General features: G+C 43.7%; 1 protein-coding gene across 2 annotated transcripts in view; it reads right to left on the bottom strand.

Annotated features, from left to right (window-relative positions):
- ORAI2 (ORAI calcium release-activated calcium modulator 2) overlaps positions 1–12,001 on the bottom strand; it is a 63,611-nt gene extending 51,610 nt beyond the window's left edge. For both annotated transcript variants that reach the window (XM_040338418.1, XM_040338419.1), the window contains exon 1: positions 11,784–12,001. The gene's annotated coding sequence lies outside the window, so the exon portion shown is untranslated. The remainder of the gene's footprint in view (positions 1–11,783) is intronic.
- Positions 12,002–14,190: the final 2,189 nt, after the last annotated feature.

Raw genomic sequence — 14,190 nt, 5'->3', positions numbered from 1 at the left:
AAGGGTGGCGCCATCCGAATAGAACTTCCCCTTTATAGTGCCGTTGTACGTGTTGTATGTCACTGCGCTTTGCTAGAGCATTTTTTTTTTCACGATCGTGTGTAGGCAAGGCCGTTTTACCGATCGGGTTGAAAAAAACTTTGTTTTTTCTAGACCAGTGGTCTCCAAACTGCGGCCCGGGGGTCAGACGTGGCCCTTTGCTTGCTTTTATCAGGCCCTTGGGGCACTACCGTGTTTCCCTGAAAATAATCCCGGGTCTTATATTAATTATGCCAACAAAAGACACAGTAGGGCTTATTTCCGGGGTAGGTCTTACCATGTAATGTGCTGTCTTCTCTCCCCCCCCTCCCTGCCTGTCAGGAATCCCCAGTGTGAACTGAGTTAAAATGCTAGTAAAATCCTATAATCCACTCTATTACAGTATTAAATAATGTACAATGTGTGTGTTTCTGTAATATAATTGTGTCAAATACCTTTGTTATAGAGCCGCTCTGTGCTTCTGTTACCCGCCGGAGCTCTCTTCCCCCACAGTTATATTACAGAAACACACACATTGTACATTATATACTACTATAATAGAGTGGATTATAGGATCTTACAAGCATTTTTAACTAGGGCTTATTTTCAGGGTAGGGCTTATATTGCAGCCCTCCTGGAAAATAACGCTAGGTCTTATTTTCAGGGTAGGTCTTATTTTTGGGGAAACAGGGTATGTCATCCACTAATACCAACAATGAGGCAGAATTCATCCAACTGACATCAATGATGGGACACAATCTCACCCAATGCCACCAACAATGGGGCACAATTTCTCCCAATTAACAACAATGATGGAGCACAATCCTTTCCAAAGATGGCGCATTGTTTATTCCCACTGACGTTGGGACCTTTTCTACTCCCAATGGCCCCATCCTGCCCCCCCCCCCCCCCAAAGTCCAAAGTCCAAGAGACAGTAAACTGGCCCCCTGTTCAGAAAGTTTGGAGACTCCTGTTCTAGACCATTAAAAATTTCATTTTTTAAAACGGTTGTGTGTACGCGGCATTATGCAAAAACAAAATTGAGCATTTGTCACAATTTTTACAACATAAGGGGATGAAGCAGAAACGTACATTATGAGCCCAGCATGATATTGTCAGTATTTGAGTCTATGAATATGTATTCTATTTTGAATAGGAAACACTGACACCGGGCGATTGTGGGAAAAGCAATATGTCATGCAAAGCAGGCGCAGGAAGAGGAAGGCTCTCGGGTTGGTCGGTGGAGCCGACAAGATGCTGTATAACTTCAGACTGATTGTTTATTACGGCTCATCCAAGAAGCAGAGGACTTTTTTCAGCTCATACAAAACACAGGATGTCTATAGAGGAAGGATTTCTGTCAGGGCCCAGGAGACATTTTATTACACTGGATGAGTGACAGAAATGTACACAGAAACAACTGAAAACAGCAGGAAGCCAAAATGAGAAATCCTGAGCACTGTCACAATGTTTTATGAACTGTCCAAAAATGAAGCACAGTTTAAATTGTTTCCACATGTTCACATAACAATCATCAATCTATGTCCAATCACTATGTCACCTTCCATAACAAAAGTGCCATTTCCCATGTCCCTGTCTAGCTCCCGAATCATGCCTGCTGATCCTGCCAGTATAATGGAGCTTATAAAAGAATTACAACTATATATTTTTTTACATTATTTCGTTCCTGATGGGACAATATACGGTATTTATTGGCGTATAACACTCACTTTTTTACCCTGAAAATAGAGGGTAAACTGTGCCTGCGTGTTATACGCTGGGGGCTGTGGAAAGTTTTTTTCCTGAAACTTCCATCTGTTTGTTTTCTAAAAAGTTTTATTTGGAAGACAGGCAATAAAACAGTACAATACAGTGCAGTGTGTAAGGGGACAGGGATTTGGGGAATAGTAGGATGGAGACAATGATCAAGAGGATGATGCATAGGATGCATGACAAGGGGAAAAACAGTCAGCTGTATACATAGGATAAGAGAGATCAAATATGCAGAAGTGAACAACATGGTAAATCAATATAAAATACTCTAAACCAATATATTGATGGGGGAGGGCGGATATACCATTTTAGACATGATGTATGGAAAAGAGAAGTTAAAAGAAAATTATACGGTAGGCGAAGACCAGTAGAGCCACTTACTAGTGAAAACATGCATGCTGTCAACTAATGTGTGGTGGATACGTTCAGAGAGTTTGATGGAAAGTGTTATACTACGATAAATACGATACATGTAATATGTTCTACCATCTTCCGAGGTGCCCTATAAAACTACCTGTGATGCCCCCCCCCCCCCCCCCCACACACACACACACAAAGTTTCAGGAATATTCCTTTATCCCATAGATTTGCAACTCTATGTACACTACAAACTGTATGACTGATTCGGTTCTGATATCGCTGTTTTACTAACCTGACAGATTATTATTCTAAATAGGAAACCTTCATTTTGTTTACAAATATTCAAAATGTTAACTAACACCAAGAATCCTTACATTTAAAGAGCACCTGTCATTTCAGATCCATCATGGCAGCTCCTATTAGTGGGCATCCACTCACCTGCTCCCGCCACGTCCCGTACATTGTAGTGTCACTGCTGCATCACCAGCCATCCCATTAAAGTGAATGGGACTGTCTGTGAGTGACGGCGGGTCAGAGGAGAAGTCTCTCCGGAGCAGAGATTAGTTGCTCTTTAAAAATTATGATTTAAATTGAGTTGATTTAAATCAAGCCTTTTACTAGTGATTTAAATTGTGAGTAAAATAAAATCCACCCTGGGGACAAGACCCTGACACGTATCACCTCCCTCTTGCTGGTGCATTCCTCTTGCCAACGCTTGCCTCTTGCCTTAATACTTCTTCCTTAAAGCAATTGTAAAGTCAGAAGGTTTTTTTATCTTAGTGCATTCTATGTGCAGCAGCCTCCCTAATACTTACCTGAGCCCCCTCTAGATTTGGCGATGTTGCACGAAACACTGGGCTGGCCGGGACTCCTCCTCATTGGCTGAGACAGCAGCATGGTGCCATTGGCTCCTGCTGCTGTCAATCAAAGTCAGTCAGCCAATGAGGAGAGAAAGGGGGAGGAGCCAGGCTGTGGCTCCGTGCCTGAATGGACACAGGGAGCTGTAGCTCTTCTTGGGTGCCCCCACAGCAAGCTGCTTGCAGTGGGGGCACTCAGCAGAAGGGAGAGGCCATGAGCACCAAAGAGAGACCCGAGAAGAGGAGGATAGTGGCTGCTAAGTGTAAATCCATTGCACAGAGCAGGTACGTATAACATGTTTGTTTTTTTTACATTACAATCACTTTAAGCCACGCCCTGCAAAAGGGACAACAATGCTGTAGTAAAGCTTTGGAAATATAAACAGCGTTGTCACCCAGCCGTGACACTACAGGTGTCTTTCATTTTACCTAACACTCCCACTGCGCTGTCACACAACCCCAGAGAGTGCAAAAAAAAAAAAAGAGAGACCAGGAAGTCATTGACACAGGAATGGACATTCCTGACAAGTATTCCACCCACAGCTGCTGTATGAAGAAGAAAAGAAATGGGTACACAACTACCAAAAACCTATGAATAAAGTGAAATCTTTTTAATGCTAAAAACATTTTTATAATTGCTATTTAAAAGCTAAATTGTAGGGCCAATTCACAACATAACATGCGCAAAACATACAACAGGTGCGACTTTTAAAATTGTGTCGCACCAAACTGCATTGTACTGTGGTACCAAAATTAATATTTTGGACATAAACCAAAAATTCAGGGCCAGATCCACATACAATTAGAAAGGCGCAGCATATGTGAGATACGCTACGCCGCTGTAACTTACTTTTTAATTATTTTAATCAACGAAAAATTTGCGCCGTAATTTACGGCGGCGTAGTGTATCTCTCGGCACGTAATTCAATTTGGCGAGTAGGGGGCGTGTTTCATTTAAATGAAGCGCGTCCCGCGCCAAATGAACTGCGCATGCGCCATCACTAAATTTCCTGCCGTGCATTGCGCAAAATGACGTCGCAACAAAGTAATTTTTTTAACTTAGACGTTAATTACGTCCATCCCTATTCACAGACGACTTACGCAAAAAAAAAAAAAAATTAAAATTTCGACATGGGAACGACGGCCATACTTAACATGGCAAGTCTAACTATACGCCGCAAAATACTAGCTTTAACTATACGCCGGAAAAAGCCGACTAGAGACGACGTAAGAAAATGCGACGGCCGCGCGTACGTTCGTGGATCGTCGGAAATAGCTAATTTGCATACCCGACGCGGAAAACGACGCAAACTCCACCCAGCGGACGCCGAAGTATTGCATCTACAATCCGAAGGCGTACGAAGCCGTACGCCTGTCGGATCGAACCCAGATGCCGTCGTATCTTGGTTTGAGGATTCAAACTAAAGATACGACGCTGGAAATTTGAAAGTACGCCAGCGTATCAGTAGTACTCTCTCTTTGGATCTGGCCCACACAGTGCAAAAAAATTTAAACCGAAATGGACAGTTTAAAAAAAAAAATACATACATACATACACACATACATACACACTATATAATACTGTAATAGAGGAGATTACCGGATTTTATAAGCATTTTAACTCAGTTCACACTGGGGATTCCTGTCAGGCAGGGAGAGAGAGGGGGAGAGAAGACAGCACATTACAGGGTAAGACCTACCCTGAAAATAAGCCCTACTGTGTCTTTTGTTGCCAAAATTAATATAAGACCCGGGCTTATTTTCGGGGAAACACGGGCCTGGATTCAAGAAGCAATTGCGCCTGTGTAACCATAGGTTACACAGCGCAATTGCTTACTTCCCCCGGCGTAACGAATGCTCCCGATTCAGGAACCTCGTTACGCCGACTGCAGCCTAAGAAATGCGCGGCATAAGGCTCTTATGCCCGCATATCTTAGGCTGCATTCTTGCGATGGCCGCTAGGTGGCGTTCCCGTTGTGCTCAGCGTATAGTATGCAAATTGCATACTAACGCCGATTCACAACGTTGCGCGAGCCCTGCGTACGCAATTTACGTCGTTTCCGTACGGCGGTTTTTGCGTAAGGCTGCCCCTGCTATTAGCAGGTGCAACCAATGTTACGTATACCCATCGTTCCCGCGTCGCGAAATTTGAATTTTACGTATTTTGCGTAAGTGAATCGTGAATGGCGCTGGACGCCATTCACGTTCACTTTGAAAGTTTCCAGACGGAGCATGCGCTCTGATCGGCGCGGGAACGTGCCTAATTTAAATGATTCCCGCTCCCTACGGGATCATTTAAATTGCGCACGCTTGCGCCGGGCATTTTGCCGGCGCGCCCACGCAATTTACGGAGCTACTGCTCCGTGAATCAAGGGCAGCGCAGCAAATTTGCGGGGGTGCAGGGAAAAAACGTTGCCCTGCGCCTCCGTAAATAATGCGCAATTCTACCTGAATCCAGCCCACGGTGTGTATATGTATGTGTGTATATATATATATATATATATATATATATATATATATATATATATATATATATATATATATATATATATATATATATAAAAAAAATGATTGCGCTTGTTCTAAATGTAGAAAATTAAAGAAAAAAGCTGCGATCAAAAAGTGTTATACCACACTAAACAAATACAAAAACAGGAAGCAGATCGCGCTAATATATACGACCAGCTGTCTGCAAAATAGTATGTCAAATTTGAGTGACAACATATACAGTGAGCTGTGACATATATGACTATATTAACTGAAAAATATATAAATATATGAATAAAATGTCCTTAGTGAAAAAAATGACTCTATGAAGAAAAAATAAAAATAAAAAATAAATAAATAAATGAATGAAAAGTATTGATAGATGAATCTTGTAATGAGCCAAAAGTCCACCATACAGAAGTTTCAAATGAAGATGTCCCCAGTGCAGAAAATGTAAAACATCCCAGGAAAGGTGATGAGAAGGCACTTCCACCAAAGACAAACACTGCCTCTTACCGAATATTATTGGTCTCTGTTTAAGGAGACCAAATACAGCATGTAAGGGTGTAATTCAAGCAGATATTCCCACCGGTTTATCCAACTCAAAGATGTCAGAATCGGTCAGTCATCTCAGCCAAACAGGATATATGTAAATAGAAGAGGGACTCACAATAGTGTAAAATCCTTGCGATTTAATAGGTAACCTATCGAGATCGCGATTCTCTCCGCGATTAATCGTGCAGCTCTAATATATATACACTGTATGTAGCGCCTGGTTACTTCCAAGTACGGGTGCTATTGAAATTTAGAGGGTGATCAGAGTGCTAATGACTCCGATTCCAATTACAATGTTCAAGTAGGGACTCTGTTTCAGCTTAGCTGTACTATGGGCTCATTCGGTTGTTGCTGGGGTGTTATCCCACCCCAGGACGACAGGTGGCAGCAGTGGAAATGAGGCTTGGGCGTCCTTTACCAGCAGCCAATCAGGAGGGAGTGTCCTCGCTGGGCATGCTGGGAGAGGGTACTTATGGAACAAACGCCATTGAGTCTGGGTCTTCTTCCAGGTGGCACCACCTTTAGGGTGACCACATCACGGTGCCCCGGCGTTATGGCCTACCTGGCCCGGGGTGTGCGTGCCATGCGGTGTTCCTGGTTCCGGGACCATGTTTGTCCGGAACATTTGAACAGCGACAGGGACCCAGTGATCGACTGGGTTCCCACTTTTGAGGATCCCAAGCGGTAGAGCTGTTTGGTGGGGAGTCCATCTGAGGAGCGCCAATGAGAGGCTGGCGGTCCAAAAGGATTTCGACAAACCACCGGGGATCAAGGTAGCCGGACACTGAAGGATTGATCACCTGTCAGTCGGTACCTGGGCGACGTTAAGGAGATCCAGGCGTAATTCACCCAAAGAGGATTGCCTCCGTAACTGCAATCAGAGGGGGCCTGTGTCTCCCTGAAGTTCATTCCAGGAGGGTCTGTGGCAGAGACTTTTTCCTCAAAAGGTTTGAGCGATACTCCGGCTGCCAGGTCAGTGAGAGAGGCCTGTCCGGGTACACCAAGTCCACTCAGGCAGGAGTGGTACGGAAAGTATTACATATGGGAGCAGGACTGTTTTCAAATACTACGCCTGAATCTGCTGTTCTCCTTCTTCTTCCAAACTCTATCCTTTCATCGTTCATTGTTTTTACCAGGCTGGGTAATAAAGAGCACAGAAAAGACACCTGTTGCAGACATTCCTTTACTACTGCTATATGCACCATACACCCCTAGGAATTCAGAGAGCCACAAGGTAAATGTGCCACCCAAAACAATCCAGCAGCTCCTGCGGGGGTAGTGCTACATGTATAGAGTTGATGTCCACCCCCTCAGTACAAGCAATATGTGGGGATCGAAAGTTTGGGCACCCCAGGTAAAAAATTTGTATTAATGTGCATAACGAAGCCAAGGAAAGATGGAAAAATCTCCAAAAGGCATCAAATTACAGATTAGACATTCTTATAATATGTAAAAAAAAGTTAGGGCCAGATTCAGGTACTTTTACGGCGGCGTAACGTATCGCATTTACGTTACACCGCCGCAAGTTTTACGGGCAAGTGCTTGATTCACAAAGCACTTGCCTGTAAAGTTGCGGCGGCGTAGTGTAAATCCCTCCGGCGCAAGCCCGCCTAATTCAAATGATCTGGGTAGGGGGCGTGGATCATTTAAATTAGGCGCGTTCCCGCGCATGCTACGTTTTGAAATTTCCCGCCGTGCTTTGCGCGAAATGACGTCGCACCGACGTCATTTTTTGAACGTCGACGTGAGTTACGTCCTTTCCTATGCACGGACGACTTACGCAAAAAAAAAAAAATTAAAATTCGACACGGGAACGACGGCCATACTTTAACATGGCAAGTCTAAATATAGGCCACAAAATAGCAGCTCTAACTATACGCCGGGAAAAGCCGACTAGCGACGACGTAAGAGAATGCGACGGCCGCGCCTACCTTGTGGATCGACGGAAAATACTAATTAGCATACCCGACGCGTAAAACGACGCAAACTCCACCCAGCGGGCACCGAAGTATTACACCTACGATCCGAAGGCGTACGAAGCCGTACGCCTGTCGCATCGAAGCCAAAAGCCGTCGTATCTTGGTTTGAGGATTCAAACTAAAGATACGACGCGGCAAATTTGAAAGTACGCCGGAGTATCAGTAGATACTCCGGCGTACTTCTTTTGTGAATCTGGCCCTTAGATTTTATTTCCATCATTTACACTTTCAAAAATACAGAAAACAAAAAAATGGCGTCTGCAAAAGTTTGGGCACCCTGCAGAGTTAATATCTTGTACTGCCCCCTTTGGCAAGTATCACAGCTTGTAAACGCTTTTTGTAGCCAGCTAAGAGTCTTTTGATTCTTGTTTGAGGTATCTTTGCCCATTCTTCCTTACAAAAGTCTTCCAGTTCTTTGAGATATCTGGGCTGTCTGTCACGCACTGCTCTTTTAAGGTCTATCCATAGATTTTCAATTATGTTGAGGTCAGGAGATTGTGAAGGCCATGGCAAAACCTTCAGTTTACACCTCTTGATGTAATCCCTCGTGGATTTTGAGGTGTGTTTAGGATCATTATCCATTTGTAGAAGCCATCCTCTCTTTATCTTTTTCACAGATGGCATCAAGTTACCATCCAAAATTTGCTGAAATATTATTGAATCCATTTTTCCTTCTACTCGTGAAATGTTCCCTGTGCCACTGGCTGCAATACAACCCCAAAGCATGATTGATCCACCCCCATGCTTAACAGTTGGACAGAGGTTCTTTTCATTAAATTCTGTGCCCGTTCTTCTCCAAACGTACCTTTGCTCATTCCGGCCAAAAAGTTCTATTTTAACCTCATCGGTCCACAGAACTTGTTTCCAAAATGCATCAGGCTTGTCTATATGTTCCTTTGCAAAGTTCAAACGCTGATTTTTGTGGTGAGGACGTAGAAGAGGTTTTCTTCTGATGACTCTTCCATGAAGACCATATTTGTACAAGTATCTCTTGATAGTGGAATAGTGTACCACAACTCTGTCTGCCAGATCTTTCTGGAGGGATTGTGCAGTCAAACGTGGGTTTTGAATTGCTTTTCTCACAATCCTGCGAGCTGTTCTGTCTGATATTTTTCTTGGTCTTCCAGATCTTGCTTTAACTCCCACTGTTTCTGATGACTGCCATTTCTTAATTACATTCCGAGCAGAGGATATTGACATCTAAAAAAGCTTTGCTATCTTCTTATAGCCTTCTCCAGCTTCGTGAGCGTCAACTATTTTTAGTTTCAGTTTTCTAGACAACTGCTTAGAGGAACCCATGGTGCTGATTGTTTGGGCAAGGTAAGATGAGTCTGGGCATTTAAAACCTTTGAGATTGACATCACCTGGTCTTCCCAGATGAGGGCTCGACAAATCCCTTGTCGTCAGGTCGCCATGGCGACTAGGCTTGGAAGGTGGGCAAAAAAATAAAATAAAATTTAAGCATTAAGCATTACAAGTTAAACAGCAATTCTAATGCCATTTTTTTTCCTATTTTCGCTGCCATCTTCTTCCCTCTAATTAGAACCCCCCAAACATTATATATATTTTTTATCCTAACACCCTAGAGAATAAAATGGCGATCGTTGCAATACTTTCTGTTACGCCGTATTTGCGCATCGGTCTTACAAGCGCACTTTTTTTGGGAAAAAATTACACTATTTTTAATTAAAAAATTAGACAACAGTAAAGTTATCTCCATTTTTTTTAATATTATGAAAGATAATGTTACGCCGAGTAAATTCATACCCAACATGTCACGCTTCAAAATTGCGTCCGCTCGTGGAATGCCGACAAACTTTTACCCTTTAAAATCTCCATAGGCGACGTTTAAAAAAATCTACAGGTTGCATGTTTTGAGTTACAGAGGAGGTCTAGGGCTAGAATTATTGCTCTCGCTCTACCAATCGCGGAGATACCTCACATGTGTGGTTTGAACACCGTTTACATATGCGGGCGCTGCTCACGTATGTGTTCGCTTCTGCGCGCAAGCTCGTCGGGACGGGGCACGTTTTCTGGCTCCTAACTTTTTTAGCTGGCTCCTAGATTCCAAGCAAATTTGTCAAACCCTGTCCCAGACGATGATTGAGAACAATCCATGACACTGGCAGGTCTCAGCTTTGCAAAGGGGGCAGTGCATGCTATAAATTCTGCAGGGTGCCCAAACTTTTGCAGACGCCAATTTTTGTTTTCTGTAATTTTGAAAGTGTAAATGATGGAAATAAAATCTAACTTTTTTTGACATATTATAAGAATGTCTAATCTGTAATTTGATGCCTTTTGGAGATTTTTCCATCTTTCCTTGACTTCGTTATGCACATTAATACAATTTTTTACCTGGGGTGCCCAAACTTTCGATTCCCACTATATATATATATATATATATATATATATATATATATATATATATTGTATAATGGTGATGTCCACCCCCCCAGTACAAGCAATATATACACTGTATAATGGCAATGTCCATCCCCCCAGATCAAGGGATATATACTATATATACTGTATAATGATGATGTGATTCCCTGCCAGTACAAGGGATATATATATATATATATATATATATATATATATATATATATATATATATATATATATATATTAGGGCTGCGGAAATTAACGATTAATTGGTCGATTAATCGTTAATTTCTTTGGTCGATTAAAATAATTTTGATCGATGACGATCCGCGGAGTGAGCTCCGCGGTCTCGCCCATAGGAAAGGCCGCGGCTTCGGCCTAGCTCCGGAGCCGCGGCGCGCTGACGTCATCATCACCTGCCCGCCTGCTTGTATCTTCTTCCCTTGCGCACGTGTGTCCATCGGCTACTCTGCAGATGGGTCTGCCTGCCTGATAGTCAGGTAAGAAAGGACAACCATCTGTGTGTGGTAACATTATGGGGCAGATGTATATATTCCTGGAGTATGGGGACAGATGTGTATATTAAAGCATGGGGGCAGATGCTGTAATGTACACATCTGCCCCATGCTGTAATGTACACATCTGCCCCATGCTGTAATGTACACATCTGCCCCCAAACTGCAAGAATATACACATCTGCCCCATGCTGTAATGTACACATCTGCCACACAACTACTTTTTGCTGATCTCCTTGCATTGCAACTCTGCATTAGCCACTGGTAAATGTGGTGGGGGCAGTATGGGGGGCAGATGTGTATATTCTTGCAGTATGGGGGCAGATGTGTATATTACAGCATGGGGTCAGATGTGTACATTACAGCATGGGGGCAGATGTGTATATTACAGCATGGGGGCAGATGCTGTAATATACACATCTGCCCCCATACTGCAAGAATATACACATCTGCCCCCATACTGCCCCCACCACATTTACCAGTGGCTAATGCAGAGTTGCAATGCAAGGAGATCAGCTAAAAGTAGTTGTATCTGTATGTGCGTTAATTAATCGAAATTAGTCGATTAATCGATTAAAAAAAAAAACGATTAATCGAACACAAAAATTGTAATCAGTCACAGCCCTAATATATATATATATACTGTATAATGGTGATGTCCACCCCCCAGTACAAGCGATATATACTGTATAATGGTGATGCCCCCCCCAGTACAAGCAATATATACTATATATATATTTATATACTGTATAATGGTGATGTCGCCCCCCCCCCCCCCCCCGTACAGTACAGAGTATATATAAGATGGTATCGTCCATCCTCCCCCAATAGTAGGTGCTGGCAGTGATCGGACTTACCGGACACACCCTTGTCAGCAGTGATCGGAGGCCGGATCCCGGTACAGGGGGGGGTCGGGTGTGTGTGTTCCCCGGCTACACTCCGGGCACAGAAGCATCACCAGGTGTGATCGGGGGAGGGATGGAGGCGATCAGCTGACACCGGGCACACCGCACACACAGTACACATCGCTTCCTTCCAGCTGTGCAGTGTCATGTAAGCCGAGCGCTGATTGGCTGAAGGAGCGTCTTCCTCAGTGCTTCCAGTCTCCTCCCCTGTGATATGATGAGTCTCTCAGTGAGTGCTGAGGGCTCGCTGTTATCCCACGCTGTCCACAGTGAGCAGCCGGCTATACCGCGTTCTTACTGGCCGTCTCCCAGCGCGGCCTTTTGTCTGCTCATAGAATACAGTGTTTGCTTTATTCAGTCACCTTACCCTGTCAGAGCACAAAGCCCATTCTCCTCATTATTAGTGTTCCTTCATGGTGTACACAGGGCAGGCTCTGGGCTTAACCCTTCATGTCCTAGGAGAGCTACCAGAGCATCTCAGGGGATTCCACAGACTAGACACCAAAGTCCTCACATCCCTCAGCCTCTTCTTCCTCTCCCCCCTCGTCGCGCTCTGTACATATACAATACACTCTGCCCTAACACACTGAGAAGATATGCTCGGCATTCTCTGTCCAGTGATAGTGTGACACATGGCTGGCTGTTAACCATTTCAGCCTCTTTTCAGTTATTTAGCCAGAGCTCTGTGTGTGCTGCACGGTTTGTGTGATGTTTTTTGGAAGGATTTACTGCTAGTTCCGGTGTTATAAAGATACGGTTCCCCTATCAGATAGGGTCTGTGCTGGAGTGCGCAGGCGCAATCCGAACCGACAGAAATATCCGAGGCTGAACAGCTGTTCGTCAGCTGTAGACGGAGCATGAGTAATGAATAGGGATGAGCTTCAAGTTCGAGTCGAACATTGCCTGTTCGGCAAACAACGAACAATTTGAGGTGTTCGCGGCAAATTCGAAAAGCCGCGGAACACCCTGTTAAAGTCTATGGGAGAAATCTAAAGTACTAATTTTAAAGGCTAATATGCAAGGTTTTGTCCTAAAAAGTGTTTGGGGACCTGGGTCCTGTCCAAGGGGACATGTATCAATGCAAAAAAAAGTTTTAACAACTGCAGTTTTTTCGGGAGCAGTGAATTTAATAATGCTTAGAGTGAAACAATAAAAGTGAAATACTCCTTTAAATTTCGTACCGGGGGGGGGGGGGGGGGTAAAGTCAGCATGTGAAATAGCGCATGTTTCCCGTACATAGAACTGTCCCTGCACAAAGTGTAATTTCTGAAAGAAAAAAAGACATTTAAAACTGACTTGCGGCTATAATGAATTGTCGGCTCCCGGCAATTCAGAGAGGATTCATTCATAAAAAAAAAAAAAGTGTGGGGGTCCCCCCAAATTCAATTACCAGGCCCTTCAGGTCTGGTATGGATATTAAGGGGAACCCCGCCGTCAATTTAAAAAAAAATGACGTGGGGTTCCCCCCAAATATCCATTCCAGACCCTTCAGGTCTGGTGTGGATTTTAAGGGGAACTCCATCCCAATTTTTTTTTTAAATGGCGTGGAGTTCCCCCAAAAATCCACACCAGACCCCTTATCCAGTCCCGGCCCAAGACATTGTGCTGCCTGGGACCAAGAATAAAATGCTGCCCCCCCCCCCAAAAAAAAATCACGCCAACCAAAAGGCCCCTACATTCATTATTTTATATCATGATAACTAAAGGGGACCCGTCATGGCTCTATACATGTATGTAGGAGTATAAAGAGGACCTGTCATTGCTCTATACATGTATAAAGAGAACTTGTCATGGCTCTATACATGTATAAAGAGGACCTGTGTATAGCCCAATAACTGCAATAATACAAACAAACAAAAAACTGAAAAAATAATAATTAAAAAATAAAAATGAGAAAAAAAATGGATACAATTAAAAAGAAAATAAGTGATTATGTCTGGAAATCTGATACTCTGAGGCCTTCCAGGTCAGGAAAATTCTACCAGATTATGTGGAAACTTGGACAAAGGGGAGCTCAGACCACCAGACATGAGGGAAGGTATAGTGTAGTATTTATTTTTGCAGCTCCAGATGACTACCCGTTCCCACTGCCATCTGGCACAGGACTCTATAATGCACTATTTATTACACAGTCCCATCATGCTCTGTACCTACCCATGTGATACCTACCCACGTGGTACCTACCAGAGCATGATGGGACTGTGAGGCCTATATAAATCCGACGCAAGCCGGGCACAGGTCATTGCAGCGAGAAGAGCCGGCCGGCGTGTCAACATCTGGAGAAGACGGAAGACGAGAAGAGAAGAAGATGACGTTACAGAAGAGCGGACTGACCGCCGCCAGTATAGCGGCGGCCAGC

This window comes from Rana temporaria, chromosome 2 (assembly GCF_905171775.1).
Source record: "Rana temporaria chromosome 2, aRanTem1.1, whole genome shotgun sequence".
Classification (NCBI taxonomy): Eukaryota; Metazoa; Chordata; class Amphibia; order Anura; family Ranidae; genus Rana; species Rana temporaria.
This window is presented reverse-complemented; position numbering and strand designations above follow the sequence as displayed.